General features: G+C 43.1%; 1 protein-coding gene across 3 annotated transcripts in view; it reads right to left on the reverse strand.

The window, feature by feature from the left end:
- The window catches only part of ST6GAL1 (ST6 beta-galactoside alpha-2,6-sialyltransferase 1), a 148,146-nt gene that overhangs the window by 97,821 nt on the left and 32,948 nt on the right, over positions 1-17,377 (reverse strand). For all 3 annotated transcript variants that reach the window (XM_081301174.1, XM_081301176.1, XM_081301175.1), the window contains exon 2: positions 13,784-13,924. The gene's annotated coding sequence lies outside the window, so the exon portion shown is untranslated. The remainder of the gene's footprint in view (positions 1-13,783; positions 13,925-17,377) is intronic.

Raw genomic sequence — 17,377 nt, forward strand, 5'->3', positions numbered from 1 at the left:
GGAGCTGGGACCAACTATAGGAATAAACTGAGAACCACTATGTCATGTCTAGTGCCTCACAACATCCTGAAAGGAGCATGAGCTTTCATCTAGTCAGACTTGGGTTCGAGTTCCATCTCTGCCCTTTACTTCCTTTACTCATGACCTTGGATGATTCACTTCACCTCTCTGTGGCTGTTTTCTTGCCCACTGAAGTGACAAAGGACTCTACCCATGGCAAAGCTTTGCTTTGAGGGTTAAATGTAAGTTATTTCAAGTGGCGGGGATAGCATCCACTGTAAGGAATGAGGGCTCTCTCTTACTACAGTGATTGCCAATATCTTCATTTTTATGTTGGCAGGAAACTTCAGACTAAAGGACTTCAAAAACAATGGCCCAGGGTGGGCTGGGACCTCCAGTGAAGCTCAGGCTCCCAGGGCTGCTTTGTCTACGGGAGACTCTGCTCAATCCCTTCCAGGCTCTTTCGGCCTCCTTGGCCATTTGCAGTTTATGGGATCACATTTTCACCTGACCCAGTGGGACCAAGAGAGCCGTGGGCCTTGTAGCTCTGGCCTTTCAAAGGTCTCACATGACAACCTGGCAGGGCGCAGCTGTTCCCAGCAAGGGCATTAATAATAGAAGCCTTTTTCCGCAAACTCTGGCAAACAGTCTAAAATGACAAGTGAAAACACTGAGTCCAAATTCTCACTGGGACTCAGGACAGAGGAAGCCAAAATAGCTCGCCTTGACCAGGGCGAAATGGTAGAAGTGAATCAGAGTTCTGCTGGGGTGAGGTTGGGGGAGGCAATGGCAGTCATAGTAATAGTGTGAAGAAATGAGGGGGACACAGTGGGGGAAGGAGGCACAGTCACATTCCTTGCAGAATGAACTGTTTGCCAGTGGCAGCTTAAAGACTCAGGAGCAGAGAGGAAGAGGTCCTTGTGACGGTTGGTCTGGCGATTAACTGAGTCATGGATTTCATGTAGGCAATAACCGATCACCACTGAAGACTTACGTGAGACACCTGGGACAGCACACTTATAAAGAATAGGTGTGTCTCCCTTCACAAGCAGGGGACAAAAGGGTGGCAAGATTTGCGTCTCCTTTGCTCATACTGTTACAGCCCTTAAGAACTCAGCCGTGAGGCATAACTATGGCTGGACTGAAGCAAAGTCTGGTGTTGCAGGAAGAACACAGGCTTTGGATCCCACAGCACCATTAGTAACCATGTACCTTTAGGCAAGCCCTTTGGTCTCTCCAAGCCTGTTTTCCCAACAGGAAAATGAGATAATGATACTTATTTTGAAAGGTTCTTTCACAAACTTAATGAAACAACTTGGCTTGGTAGTAGTAGCCACTCAGCAAATGGATTTCTCAGAATTAGACCTTGATCTTCAGTGACAGATCAGACATTGTCAAGCTACTGTCTTTCCAATTCTTGGGGGAGTGAGAGACAGGAATAGAAAGGGCATATCAGGGGCTGAGGTTGTAGCTCAGTGGCAAAGAGCTTGCCTAGTGTCTGCGATGCACTGGGTTCGATCCTTAGCACCACATACAAATAAAAATAAAGACAGTCTGCCCATCTATAACTACAAAAAAAAAAAAATTAAGGAAAGGGCATGTCAAACAACTGAAGATGATAAATCAAAGGAAAGCACAGGAAGACCTAGAAGGTCATATCTCCCCATGTGGTCTTAGACCATCAGGCATTTCTTGGGGCCTCAGAATTCTCTATGGTAACATGGCAGGTTGGATTTAAGCTGTGCTAGGACCACAGTGAGGCAAGGGAGGTGAATAGGGCACAAAAGGCAAGGAGGTACTCACAGAGCTGGTGCCCAGGCACAGCACCCCACTTAATTTGCACTGGTCCCCACTCCTTCAGGCCCGGCCTTGCTCAACTCTGCGGCATGGAAACTACCAGCCACCTCTGCTGGAAACCTCTGTGCACTGTCTCCCAGGCACTGCCTTTCGTAGGGACAGTGTTCTGCTTCTTCCTGTCCCCTCTCCTTCCTCCTGGGCAACAGGAGAAGGACTAGGAGAGGAAAAGTGGATGTAAGAGGGAATCCGGCAAGGCAGGGGGACACCATGCTGCAGGAAGCTGCAGAGTTTGTCTGTGGACACACAGATTTGGAAGGATGGGTTCAAATGCAACAGGCAGATGGACAGGGCAGGCAGGGCCTCCAGGAGAAGAGGCTGGGGGCAGAGAGAAGATGTACTCCCCTCACCACTCCTCTTTTTTCTCTACTGCTCCTACCCAAGTCCAATTCATATCACCTAAAATTAGGACCCTCACAACAGCTTCCTGACCCATCTCCAGCTTCTAATCTCTTTCCTCATGCAAAATGAATCTCCTGGAGTCCAGCTCCAAATGATCCAGCCCCTCCTCAGACTTAAAACAGCATCTTCTAGGTTTACCCCACTAAACCTAAATTCCTCCATCTAGTATATGAAACTGTCCTCCCACCCACTGCCCAGCCTCCCCGCAACACCCAACATACTTGACGTACCCTTGAACTCTAGGCCACCTCTAGTATCCCTTGGACTCACCAGGACAACTGCCATGACAAGCTCATACTCTTTCCTTCCTCACCTCAATTTCACCTGTCAAACCCAGGCATAGTCAAGCGCATACCCTGTCTCCTTCCTTCCAAGATCCTGTATCTAGGCCTTCCAAAGTCTAGCACTGTCTGCAGAGGTTGGAGAGCACTTTGTTCTATCTGCTGGGCCAATAATTCAGTGTCACACCGCTACTGCAAAAGCAAGTCCCTTGACATATCTTCCAGTACAAGTCACAGCGTAGAAAACAAATACCTGCACTGCAGCTTATGAACTCCATTCATGCAGTAAGCTATGTTCAACACTGTCCACAGGCAGTTATTTATTCCCTTTGCACCCAGCTATAGGCTCCAGCAGAAGTTAAAAAAATACTAATTGGATTAATTGATTAATGAGATCCTTCTGCTGGAAGCACAGAACTCATCCCAAAAAACACGAATAATTCTCTTGTAGTTTGCATGTAAAGACGACCCAACTAACAATGGCAATGTTCCAAACACTGTGGTAACAGTTGCACAATTCAGTATATAAATTTACTTTTTAAAAAAAATCACTAAGTTCTCTTCATATGGATTAATTTCATGAAATATAAATTTGCCATCAAATAAGTTGTTTTAAGGGACCATATGATGATCAAACCATCAAGGTGGCTATCTATATTCAGCTAAGTGATAAAGTGACTGTCACGAGCACACTCAAAAACAACAAAAAGCCCCACAGAGAGCCAGGCACAGTGGCACATGCCTGAAATCCCAGTGGCTCGGGAGGCAGAGACAGGAGGATCTGGAGTTCAAAGCCAGCCTCAGCAACAGTGTGGGGCTAAGCAACTCAGTGAGACCCTGTCTCTAAGTAAAATACAAAAAAGGGCTGGGAATGTGGCTCAGTGGTCCAGTGCCCCTGAGTTCAATCCCTGGTGCCCCCCCCAAAAAAAAACAAACCCACAGATCCACAAGGTGGAGGCTCATAGTCAGGGTCAGGCTCCCGCTAGTCCCCATGGGTCCAGCAGCAGCTAGGAAAAGCTGGATGAGAGTGAAGAGTGGAGCAGTTTGGGTTGATAAGGGAGAGCCCCAGGGTGGCCAGGCATTAGGTCAGCCTATAATCAGGATGTGGCCTAAGGTAAAGGGACCCCAGCTGAGAGTTTCACATTGACTTTATCAACTGTCCAAAGCCAAAGAAGCAAACCCCAGGTCAGAATTACTTCCTGGGGAAGACGGTAGGTTCATTCACACAGCGTCACAAAGCTTCCTGCGTGATGACCACCCCCTCCTATTCATGCTTTTACATTTGATTGTGTTATTAATTAATATTTGTCTCCCTTTAGACCACATATTATGGGAGGCCAAAGACCATGGCTCATGTGTTCACAGTGCCTAGCACTGAAGCACATAGCAGGTGCTCATTTAAAGCTGATTATCATTGAATGAGTGAATGGACATTCTTACTGACTGAACTTGGGTGAGGGATGCACATCCAGTTTTCATTCAATGCAGCACTGCCTGGAATTGAGCCAACACTCCCTAAGGCACTTCACTACACCACTCTACTTAGCCCTCATAACAGCTGATAAGCCCCGTACTATTATGGCCCTGCTCACATGTTCAGACACCAAAGCTCTGAAACTAAACCCCAGATCCGTCCAGGTAGAAAGCCCACACTCTTTTCCAGCTATGCCTGATGCACATTGGTAGGATGGGATTGGTGAGACCCTCCAGTGCACCGTCAAGGTTAGCCCTGCACAGGCCAGTGGTGGAGAACCTGAAAGCTAGAGCAACCATGTTCAGTCCCCAGGGTCAAGGGCCCATGCCCCATACTCCTCCAGCAGCTTCCTACATCACACATGAGACCGAGTGAGTGTACAATAGGCTCACAAAACAGACCAGTCATCACTGCGAGGACTCAGAACCCAAGATCCACTCACACCTGGGTGCCCTATGCCCGGAACACAACTCCAAGGAACTCCCCATCCTCTCTGGAAATGCATTCGCTTCCCACCTGCTCCGTATTCTATTCCAACATCCCAAACTGCTCCTGCTCCAGAATAAACAAAAAAAAAAAAAAAACTCATGGAAAATTCTCTTCTCTGATGTGCTCCTTAGGGGAGACCCTGAGGCCCTTCGGGTTCACAGAGCAAGGTCTATGCCACATGAAGTTCTCCCCAGTACCAGCAGTATTCAGGCAGGATAGCATATCATGGGAACAGACGTGATTGTCATACTGCCTACATTCCAATGTCAGCTTCCTAGCCATCAGACTGCTCTGTGTCCCTGTGTTTCCTCTATTATAAAATGAAGATTAAATAGTGCCTAACCCTTGGGATTGTTGTAGAAATTAAATGAATGAATATAGTTTGAACACTTAGCATGCAGCACATAAGCAGTACACTATAATAATTAGCTGTAATCACTCTTTTTCCAGTGCTTTGAAGCTTTCTCTCCATCTACAAACAGAAAGAGTTGAAGATGCTGAATTCAGGGAGGGCCTGAGGCCAGGGCAGCTGTCCTTGGCACTGTCAGAACTCCAAATGCTGAGAAAACAGTCCTCCTGGGCCAACTCCAGTGGTTTCTTCATCTCAGCTGCCAGTAAGTACAGATGTTGGCACAGTAGCTCCAGGGAGGGATAGGGTGGAGAGCACAGTAAAATGTCAGCAGTTACAGGTTGTTTGCTCGACTGTGAACAACCAATCCTCCCTGGAAAAATATACAGCTCTGGGAAACATCTTTTCTGGGTCACCCAGAACAATGAAGAAGGATCTCCCATAATTGGCCCCCTGGGTCAAAGAATAAGAAAGTCATACTCTGGGGCAGCTCTGGAAAGGGTGGAAGAGGATGATCAGCACAGATCCTTTGCTTCAAACACCCAAGAAATACAGTTAGGAGTTTCGATTCAGGCAGCCAGACCTGGGGGACAGAAAGACAGCCACACAGCCAGCCCCTAGGAAAACATGAATTAGGACCACAATAAGCAATCACTACACAACTCTTTGAACAGCTGAAGTTAAAAAACAAAAATGATAACCACCAAATGCTGGCAAGGACAGGGAGGAAGTGGATCCCATTGCCCATGGGAATGGCATATGGTATAGCCACACTACAGAATATTGGGGCAGTTTTTTAGAAAACTAAAACTCAGCAATTGCACTCTTGAGCATTTATCCCATTTATCAGAGTAACAGATTTATGCCTGCACAAAAACCTGTACAGAGTTGTTCATATCAGCTTTATTTGTAATAGCCAAAATCAGGAAACAGCCAAAATATCCTTCAATGGATGAACAGTTAAATGGGTATGTCCCTGCCAGGGAGCAGTATTCAACCATAAAAAAGAGCTAACACCAAAAAAAAAAAAAAAACCTGCTAACACCCTCAATAACCTTGGTGGACCTGCAGGGCATTACGATGGGAGCCAAACAAGCAACTCAAACCGGGCACGATCCTTAGCACCACATACAAACAAAGATGTTGTGTCCACCGAAAACTAAAAAATAAATATTAAAATTCTTTCTCTCCTCTCTCTCTCTCTCTCTCTCTCTCTCTCTCTCTCTCTCTCTCTCTTTAAAAAAAAAGGATTTTCTTTAAAAAAAAAAAAAAGGTCACATATTATATAATTCTGTTTACAGAACAGTCTCCAAGTGACAACATTCTCCAGACTAAAACGAAGGGAGGAGCCACTGTGATGATAAAAGAGAAGCACAGGTGAGACCTTTGTGGTAACACAACAGCTCTGTATCTTGATGACACTGGTGGCTACATTTATCTACTCAGAGAAAATGGCACAAAACTGTGTCCACACGTTGCACTCATTTCAGATTCCTGGTTTTCATATCGTACTGTAATTATGTAAGATGAAATCACTGGAAGAAACTAAATGAAGGCTATGTTTCCTCTCTGTGCTACCTTTGTAATTTTCTGGGAATCGTAAATTGTTTCAGAATAAAAACCTCTTAATTAAAAAAAAAAAGAAAGAAAGAAAGAGGTGCACACTCAGGAAATGGAGGAGCTGGGATTATATCCTTCTGCTCCAAAATCCCAATGCTCCAACCAAATCAATTATTCTTAGTTTTGCAGGTACCATGACATTTCATATATCTGTGCATTTGCACCTACAAATTTTTACCTAAGTTGCCCTTCCACCCCACCCCACCCCCACTAACTTTTAATTTTAAGATCCATATCTTCTCCCCCAGTAAACGTCTCACTTTAAAATGAGTACTCTCCTTCTATCATTTCTGTGCACAGTACTTATTCAACTAGATTATAATTATGATTATCTTTACTTCTATCTCCTGCTATGCCCAAGGCATTGATTTTCAAAAATACTTGCAAAAAATATCCAACAAAGGCCTTGTCTGTAGGATACATAAGGAGCTCTTACAATTCAATCATAAAAAAGACAATCAACCCAATTTAAAGAAAAAGAAAAGACAAAAGATCTGAACGAACACTTCACATAATGAGATATGTAGATATCAATAAGCACATGAAAAGGTGTTCAACACCATCAGTCTCCAGGGAAACGCAAATACCACCACGGTGAGAAATCCCCATATACCTATTAGAGTCACTAAAATTAAAGACCCACCATACCAAATGTTGGCAAGGAAGCAAAGCACTTGGAACTCTAATGCACCACAGGTGGCAATGTAAAATGGCACAGCCACTCCAGAAAACCATCTGGCAGCTTCTCAAAAGGCTAAAAAATACCCAGCCATTCTCTACTTCCAGGTGTTTCATTCACGAAAAATGAATGCATGTCTCCACAATTTTTTTTTTTTTACACATGCTTGGTGGCTTGATTTTAAGAGTCCCAAACTGAAAACAACCCAAATACTTATCAACAGATGAATGGCTAGAGTGCAGTACATCCCTACCATCAGATACTATTTAGCAACAAAGAAACAAACTAATGATACATCCAACAACATAAATGGATATCAAATAATTATGCTGAGTGAAAGAGGGGTGCATGCTGTATAATTCCACTTCCATAAAGTTCTAGAAAATGTAAACTAATCTATAGTAATAGAAAGCAGATTAGTGGCTATTAGGGGAAGGAGGAAGGTAATAGAAAGGGGCAGAAGGGAGGGATACCTGAGGGTGGACACTGGGGGTGGGGTAGTGGTTATGTTCATCAACATGATTATGGGAATAATCTGAGTGTGTGTATATATATATATATATATATAAACTTGTGCAATTTAAATATGTGCAGGTTTTGATTTGTCATTAAACTTCAGTAAAGGTGCATGAAAAATAATTATGGGTACCATTTAATAGGCATCTGCTTTCTAGGGAAAAACTTTATAGAAATTATTATGAATTCAGCCCATTTTACAGATGAGGAATCAGGTCAGAAAGCCTGGGTGGTCCTGGTCAGGCTCAAATCTGGGTTAAACATCTTCAAAACTGGGCACTTTACCCTATATTCGAATAGCCTCTCTACAGTGCCAAATCCCCAGCCTGTAGTCACAAGCCATAGTTCTCTGGCCTAAGGAGGATGTGAAAGAAGGAAGGTGAGGGGTTGAGGCTGCCCATCTCTGCGTCACTGACATGATACCTTCCCCATCCCAGGTTGTCATTGCCACAAATGCCCCCCACAGCCAAGTCTTCTGGAACAGGCAGACTAAGGCAGGATGTGGACTGGGCTTGCTCCCAGAGCAGCCTTTCCTAGAAGCCAGAGTGGTTTGGTGTGAGGCCGGATCCTGACCACTCAAGGAAACAGACTCCATCCAGTTCCACTTGTGTGATAAACAAAGCCCTTCCGCTTTCTGGACCTCCACTTCTCACAGAAAGGAGGGGAAGGCTAACCAGCCAGCCTTCCAAGGAACTCTCTCAGCCCTAACTCCAACCTCTGCAGAATTGAGCTTCTCCATTTTCTGAAGTTGATCACATGCCTCTGATGAAAAGGATTCTCGATTATCCATGAACCTGCACTTAGCAACCCCATTAGGCCCCGCTCCAGGGCAGAACATGCACCTGCACTGAGAAGAGCTTCCCAGATGGCTCCTCCCCTCAGTCCTGCCCTCCGTGAGGATCTTCCAAAACCCTCGCCCATGTTCTACTATTTTCCAGTTCACAGGTTGAGCACTAAAAGTCCAACATCACTGAGGCTTCCTTGTCACACATCTCTGACCTACTTCTTGGAATCTTCCAGGAAAGAAATGTGCCCCAGATATTGGTCAGTAAATGAAGGGCTTTTATCCACCTTTATGAAAAGGTGTTGGTAATTCACAACAACGTAAGACAGAATTTGCCCCTTTAGAGTTACTGAAAGACAAGTGGGAGGTGTGTGGTTGCAGGAGGAAGGGGAAGGAGAAGCCATGTCCTGTGCAGTCTTGATACAGGGAACCTCCTCTCCTTGCCCCTTGTCAGATCAGTTGCCCAAATGTGGGCCAGAATTTCTTGCCCAAATAGGCTGAAATATTCAGCTGGACACACAGCAGGCACTCAGTAAATATCTATGGAACTGAAATAAATCCATCTTGCCAAAGGAGTACTCTCTTCCCCAGCCATGGAGGAAAAGCCAAACATGCTCATCTCGGTGTGTTTCCTGGAAAGTGTTCTGAGAGTCCTGAGTCTGAGAAGCCCCGGTCACTAACTGGCTGGGAGAGCTGGGGGATCATGGGCATCATGCCCCTCCTAGGGCATCAGAAGAACAAGTGGACTGGGCCATAGGGCTCTGTGGATGCTCTCAGCTCTGGTGTTATCTTGAGCCCTTGGGATTATAAGGAACAGTACAGCATTTTTCAAAGCTTCAAGCACTTTGGACTGCAGCTGTTCACCTGGCTGTAGAGAGATGGACCAATGCTCCTTGAAGGGAGAGACTCTGTCTTTTGGAACTGGGTTTGGAACTTAGAAATCCTGTGTGGCAGAGACTAATCCACAAAGTTACAACTATCTTATATTTGATAAAGGGGCTAAAAGCATGCAATGGAGGAAGGATAGCATCTTCAACAAATGGTGTTGGGAAAACTGGAAATCCATATGCAACAAAATGAAACTGAATCCCTTTCTCTCGCCATGCCAAAAGTTAACTCAAAATGGATCAAGGAGCTTGATATCAAATCAGAGACTCTGCGTCTGATAGAAGAAAAAGTTGGCTCCGATCTACATATTGTGGGGTCGGGCTCCAAATTCCTTAATAGGACACCCATAGCACAAGAGTTAATAACAAGAATCAACAAATGGGACTTACTTAAACTAAAAAGTTTTTTCTCAGCAAGAGAAACAATAAGAGAGGTAAATAGGGAGCCTACATCCTGGGAACAAATCTTTACTCCTCACACTTCAGATAGAGCCCTAATATCCAGAGTATACAAAGAACTCAAAAAATTAGACAATAAGATAACAAATAACCCAATCAACAAATGGGCCAAGGACCTGAACAGACACTTCTCAGAGGAGGACATACAATCAATCAACAAGTACATGAAAAAATGCTCACCATCTCTAGCAGTCAGAGAAATGCAAATCAAAACCACCCTAAGATACCATCTCACTCCAGTAAGATTGGCAGCCACTATGAAGTCAAACAACAACAAGTGCTGGCGAGGATGTGGAGTGGGACTGCAAATTGGTGCGGCCAATTTGGAAAGCAGTATGGAGATTCCTGGGAAAGCTGGGAATGGAACCACCATTTGACCCTGCTATTGCCCTTCTCAGACTATTCCCTGAAGACCTTAAAAGAGCATGCTACAGGGATACTGCCACATCGATGTTCATAGCAGCACAATTCACAATAGCTAGACTGTGGAACCAACCCAGATGCCCTTCAATAGATGAATGGATAAAAAAAATGTGGCATCTATACACAATGGAGTACTATGCAGCAATAAAAAATGACAAAATCATAGAATTTGGAGGGAAATGGATGGCACTAGAGCAGATTATGCTTAGTGAAGCTAGCCAATCCCTAAAAAACAAATACCAAATGTCTTCTTTGATATAATGAGAGCAACTATGAACAGAGCAGGGAGGAAGAGCAGGAAGAAAAGATTAACATTAAACAGAGACATGAGATGGGAGGGAAAGGGAGAGAAAAGGGAAATTGCATGGAAATGAAGGGAGACCCTCATTGCTATACAAAATTACATATAAGAGGTTGTGAGGGGAATGGGAAAATAAACAAGGAGAGAAATGAATTACAGTAGATGGGGTAGAGAGAGAAGATGGGAGGGGAGGGGAGGGGGGATAGTAGGGGATAGGAAAGGTAGCAGAATACAATAATTACTAATAGGGCATTATGTAAAATTGTGGATGTGTAACCAACGTGATTCTGCAATCTGCATTTGGGGTAAAATTGGGGGTTCATAACCCACTTCAATCTAATGTATGAAATATGATATGTCAAGAGCTTTGTAATGTTGTGAACAACCAATAAAAAAAAAAAAAAGAAATCCTGTGTGGGCCACTACTTGCTGTGAAGAGCACTCACTAGTTTTGAGAAGCTGAGGAGGTCAGAAACAGGCTTAATTTTATATCTCTGTTGCTTATGGGCTGTGATATCTTGGGCAAGTCTCTTTACCTACCACCCCGAGACTTGATTTCTACATCTGAGACATATCCCCTCCTTTAGGACACATGCAGGAGAGAGGATAAAGGCTGGGGATAAGTACTGTTACAAAATTTAAAGAGATAATGTAGACAGAGCACAGGACACAGTGCCTGGAACTACCATGAGTTCAAAAGATACCTTTCCCTTCTCTTCATCATAAATGTAAGATCTTTTTAACGGGTTCCACTAGCTTGGAAAATCAAGCCCCTGTGAGGAAGGGGACTTAATCCTACCAGAGAGTACCTCACGCAGTGCACTGGGGCTGTGGCAGCAGATACAAGAGAAGGCCTGGAAAGGGTAGAGGCAGGGTTGGCACCTGGAGACCCAGCCCTTGCCAGGTATAAGCAAAGGCTCAGTGGTATGGTCAGTAGCCTCAGAGCAGTGTCCCACCCCGAGCCTGAGCTCAGGCCGGTTTCTGTGACATGGTTTGGTTTCTGAAAATGAAGGTGTGGGGCCACATGGCCACAGCTACAGTGCTTTTCACCTTTTAAACATTCTGAACCTACAATTCAGGAAGACAAACTGGTGCTTAATTGATGTCTCACCCTTTCCCCTGTCCCCTCCTTCAGGATACATGCAGGAGGGAGGAAAGAGGCTGAGACTCTATTATGCTAATTTAATAAACTCTAATTGGCTGCCACAGCAGGGCCTTGAAGAAAGAGGCTTTTGTTGAAATTTCACATTTGGCAGGAAGTCCCCATCACACCCTCCCCCAGTAGAGATTTTGAGTCAAAAGCTGATTTTCTTCCTGGCTCTCACATTCTGTATCCTGAGGCTTCCTATTCACACTTCTCTGACTGGCTTCTTGACTTTTTTTAGGAAGGAAATGTGCCCCAGATGTTAGTTAATAAATGTAGGTTTTATCTGCCTTTATGAAAGGATGTCAATAATTCACAGACCCCCCCCCCCAGGAGTGAAAGTCACAGGAGGAAACACAGCCAACTTCTCTCCATCAGTAAACCTAAGGTTTCCCAATCCACTCTGCCCCTCCCCACATGGGCAGAGAGCCTCATGGCATGCATGCAAGACATTCATTTTCATTTTCTTATGGAGATAACAAGGTATTTTAGGAGATAACAAGGACAGAAATATCACTCCCATTGATCCATGCAGCTAATGTTTATTGAGCACCTGCTGTGCACAAATGAGAAAAAAAAGTAGGGGGGAGGGGGACACACAGATGGAGTAACTTGCATGATGGTAGAGTAGCCACTGGAACCAGTGAGGAACTGTTGCAATCCAAATTTCCAAAACAAAAAGTCCCGTTTGCCGGAAGGACTTAAAAACAGCATACTACAGGGACACAGCCACATCAATGTTTATAGCAGCACAATTCACAATAGCTAAACTGTGGAGCCAACCTAGATGCCCTTCAGTAGATGCATGGATTAAAAAAATGTGGCACATATACACAATAGAATATTACTCAGCAATAAAAGAGAATAAAATCATGGCATTTGCAGGTAAATGGATGGTGTTGGAGAAGATAATGCTAAGTGAAGTCAGCCAATCCTCAAAAACCAAATGCTGAATGTTTTCTCTAATATAAGGAGGCTGATTCATAGTGGGATAGGGAGGGGGAATGTGGGAGGAATAGAGGAACTCTAGATAGGTCAGAGGGGTGGGAGGGGAAGGGAGGGGGCATGGGTTTAGAAATGATGGTGGAATGTGATGGACATTATTATCCAAAGTACATGTATGAAGACACGAATTGGTGTGAATATACTTTGTATACAACCATGGATATGAAAAATTATGCTCTATATGAGTAATAAGAATTGTAATGCATTCTGATGTCATATATAAATGTAAAAATTAATTTTAAAAAAGAAGTGAAAATATAGTAAACAAAAAAAAAAAAAGCACCAGTTTGTAAAATTTGCTAACTTTTGTGGCATACATTTTCCCACCATTGGTCAATTTCAAACCACCAACATTTTTTTTAACAATTGTTAACAACCAGCTTGTAAAATTCCTGGATACTTAAAAAAAAAAAAAAAATCAGCTCTGGAAAGATTCCAGACTAGAGGCAAGGTCTGGCTCCTCATTCGGGCTCCTCATTCAGTGTTCCTTCTGCCGCATCTTTCTATCTCCTTGCAGAAGGAAGAAGCATCTTGTGTAAACTTAAGAGTAATCTTAATAGAAAATGACCTGAAGGTCTTGTAACACCAGTAGAATTTCACATGTTTATTTTCTTCCACATTAATATTTTTCCAAATGTCCACATTTTACTTTATTATACTCAGAACATATCCAGGTTAATAGTTAATTTTTTTATAGGTTTACTGGAATGAAATGTATAATTTATGTCACTCTGTCTCCCTCAGGCTGGTGTGTGTGTGTGTGTGTGTGTGTGTGTGTGTGTGTGTGTGTTTCCTAAGAGCTTACTTCCCTTGCAGGGAAGTACAGGTGCACCTAAGCATGCACCTGAATCTGGTGCAGTCTTACCTGGAAAATAAATTCATTCTCTTTGGAGTTCAAATTTCATCAGCAACCAAGAATATACAACTCCTTATCAAGATGTCATTCTGCCTCCAAATGACCTTGCCTCCCAGATGAGCTCAGGTGGAAGCACATGGTTTGAACCACAAGCAACTGCTCCTTGTTTCTGAGCCTTAGAAGAGGACATTTCCTTCTCCCCTTCTGCAAAGAGACATTCTGCTGTCTCTTTCCCCAAGCAAGGATTCAAAGGTTCTTACCTCAGCACTGGGATGAAAACTTGGCACCAAGGCTTGGGACAGACTCAAAGGAGCAGTTCATTTCAGCTGGGTTCCATGGTACCTATTACTTCTTTCTGGGCTGCTTGCTGCAGAGCTCTGCACAACTGGCTCTACCCGTGCCTGCAGGGGACAAAAACAGACCAAAGTTGCAGGCTGAGTACCAGAAGAATATATGTCAATAGTTGCAAGACAGAGAGCACCCTTGCTCCTCTCACCCTAGTTCTTCCAGCCCTGGGCATTCTAGTCACTTCAGAGCACCTTACAGAACCACATCCCTCACCCGAAAGAGCCAGTCTCCTTACCAAGGCCCAAACTAGCCATCTCTTCACCCACAGCCATCCCTTCTGTGATTTCATTGTGAGTTGCAAATTAAGCAAAGCAGACTCGACTCCAGGCACTGAATCCTGATGCTACCACTAGTGGGAAGAAAACTACAGATCCAGCCCAAGTCTTATATTTAGGTTAACCATTGCAGATTTGTGGGTTTCAATCAAGAGATGCATCAAATAGTTTGCTCACAGACTTCCATCCACCTCTAGTATTTTGTCTATCTTATTGCAAATGTGAATGCAATTTCTAATTCATTTCGGAAGCATTTTCAACTGAGTCGAAATTTTCAGTCCATAGATTATCATTAGCTACCTGAATAGAGAGCATTTGTTTTTAAAGTACTTGTTTCTTCTTGTGCCAAATAAATTAGTTTAATTTATACATTTTGGAGAACATAATTAAGTGAAAAGAAGGGGAAAAGTTACCCATTCTCAACACCCAAGATAACTACAGGGAAGTCTTCAGGTCATAATCGTAGAGCCCTAATAAATAGCACTGCTGTCACCATAAAAGAGTCCCCAGTCACCCCCTCACCTCTTCCATCATGTGACAACACATGAAAAGGTGCCTTCAATGGACCAGTCCCTCTACCTGGATATCAAATCTGCTGGTGTTTTGATCTTGAACCTCACAGCCTCCAGAACTTTGAGAAATCAATTTGGGGGTTTTGGGGTTTTGTTTTGGTGCTGGGGATGGTAAATATCTCCCTAGGTTATGGCATTTTGTTATAGTAGGACAGACAGACTGAGACAAGTATGTTTTAAAACTTGTTAAATATCATCATAAAATTAAATGTCAGTTGCTTTCAAGAATTTAAAGAAATATTTAAATGATTTCAATTAAAATGTCTTTAGAATGCGGCCACCTGACCAGGGCCTGGAGGTTCACTATCTGGATGCCTACAGGTTTGGCTGCATGTAGCTGCCTCCATCTTGGGACACCAGCCATGGCCTGGGGGTCCAAGGCCACGGTGCCTGCAGGTTTGTCACTGCTGCCAACTCGGGACTCAGCTGCCTCTGTCTGGGGACACTAGCCAGGATCTGGAGGTCCAGTGTTGGGGTGCCTGTGGGTTTGGCTGCACCTGGGTCTTTCTGCAGGGTGTGCTACTGGCTGCCATCTTGCTGCTTTTTCACATGTGTTTCTTTCTGTGAGTACATCCCTGGTGGCCTCTCTGATTGCAAGTTGGATCATCATTGAAATCTTGGGACAGCAATGTAACAGAGACTGGGGAATCCAAAGCCCATATACCTCATATTGTGGCTGGGTCTGCATGGGCCAGTCAGGGTCTGGCAATCCTGTGGAAAGCTGGAGACTGAGGGCATTTCACCCCGGAGGAGCACACATTGGAGAGGCTGAAGACAGCCAGGTTCTCCCCAGCTCAGAGAATCCTTGAGTGTGTAGAGACAGACTGGGCTGGCTACAACAGGTCGAAAGTTTGGAAGAAGGTACAAGCTCATCCAACCAGCCAGTCCAGCACCCGCTGGACTGGCCTTGTCATCAAACTCCAGACAACCCCACCTATCCACAGAGAAGAGAAGCTGTGAAACTTTTGAAAGCCAACAGAAACAATTGTTCAATTTTCCATCAAGATATTTTCCCCCCCTCTCACGTATTTACCATTTTGAAACCAAGAAATATTTATGTATCAGTTTATTGAGGACTGGGATGTTTGAATAGTATATTACAGTTTTGTTGTGTGTTCTTATATTGTTACCTTTTTTTTTACTTTGTATATATTTTCCCTCTCGCTTATCTATTTCCCTGAATTATTTCTCTTTTCTCCTGCTAACAGCCAACCTCTATTGATTCCTCCTTCACTCCTACCATAAATTTTTACTTCTACCTTCTCTTCTCCTCCCTCATAAACATCACATCCTACACCACATATGTTCTCTCTTTGTACACCATTTGAAATTGTAAAGCCTTTCAGCAGACTTACTGTTTATGTTGTAGACAATAATTGAACACATTGTGTCTGTTTATTATGAGCAAAACTATAGACTTCTTTACAGGAGCTAGTTGGATTAAAGCTATATAGGTTTGCATTGGGTGCTGTTAATATTGCTCTCCCCCTTAAAGGTGAGGTTCTAGAAACCTTCAGGGACACTATTAAGTCCACAGGGTAGAAACTGTACTGCCTCAGATCCATACCTCTAGATGGGAAGACACACAAACAACATGAAAAAAACAAGAGAACAAAGCACCCCAAATAAATCTAGATGCTCCAACAATAGAATCTATTGACAACACAGTAGAAAAAAAATGTGAGAGAAGGAGCACAGAATTTACATAGTTAAACCTGAAGTAAAGGACAATGTAAGGAGTGAAATCAGAGTTAAACATCAGGAGGTAAAAGATCACTTCAATAAAGAGACAGAGATTCCTAAAAGAAATCAAGCAGAAATACACAAAATGAAGGAATCAATAAATCAAATTAAAAATTCAATGGAAAGTATCACCCACAGACTAGACCACTTGGAAGACAGAACCTCAGGCAATGAAGATAAAATATATGATCTTGAAAATAAAGTTGACAATGCAGAGAAAATTGTAAGAAACCATAAACAGAACTTCCAATAATTATGGGATAACATGAAAAAACCAAATTTAAGATTTATTGGGCTAGATGAAGGTGCAGAGATACAAATCAAAAGAAATGCACAATATTTTCAATGACATAATATCAGAAATTTTCCCAAACCTAAAGAATGAAATGAAAATTCAAATACAAGAGTCTTAGTCTTACAGGACCCCAAATGTACAAAATTACAGCAGACCCACACTAAGATATATTCTAATGAAAATAACTATCATACAGAAAAAGGATAGAATTGTAAAGGCTGAGAGAGAAAAAAAATCAAATTACATATAGGGGAAATCTATTCAGATCTCAGCTGATTTCTCAACCCAGACCCTCAAAGTTAGGAGGTCCTAGAATAATATATATAAAGCTCTGAAAGAAAATGGATGCAAACCAAGAATTTTATATCCAGCAAAATTAAGCTTCAGATTTGAAGATGAAATAAAAACCTTCCACGATAAATATAAGTTAAAAGCATTCATCACTAGAAAGCCTGCACTACAGAACATTCTCAACAAAATATTCCATGAGGATGAAATGGGGGAAAACAGTGAAAAACAGCAAAGAGAGGAACTACACTAAAGGAATATTCAATCAAAGGAGAAACTAAGTCAAATTTAAAAAACAGAAATAAACCAAAGTGATTGGGAATACAAATCATT

The sequence above is a fragment of the Spermophilus citellus genome (assembly GCF_964194105.1).
Source record: "Spermophilus citellus genome assembly, chromosome: 7".
In the NCBI taxonomy this organism is placed as follows: domain Eukaryota; kingdom Metazoa; phylum Chordata; class Mammalia; order Rodentia; family Sciuridae; genus Spermophilus; species Spermophilus citellus.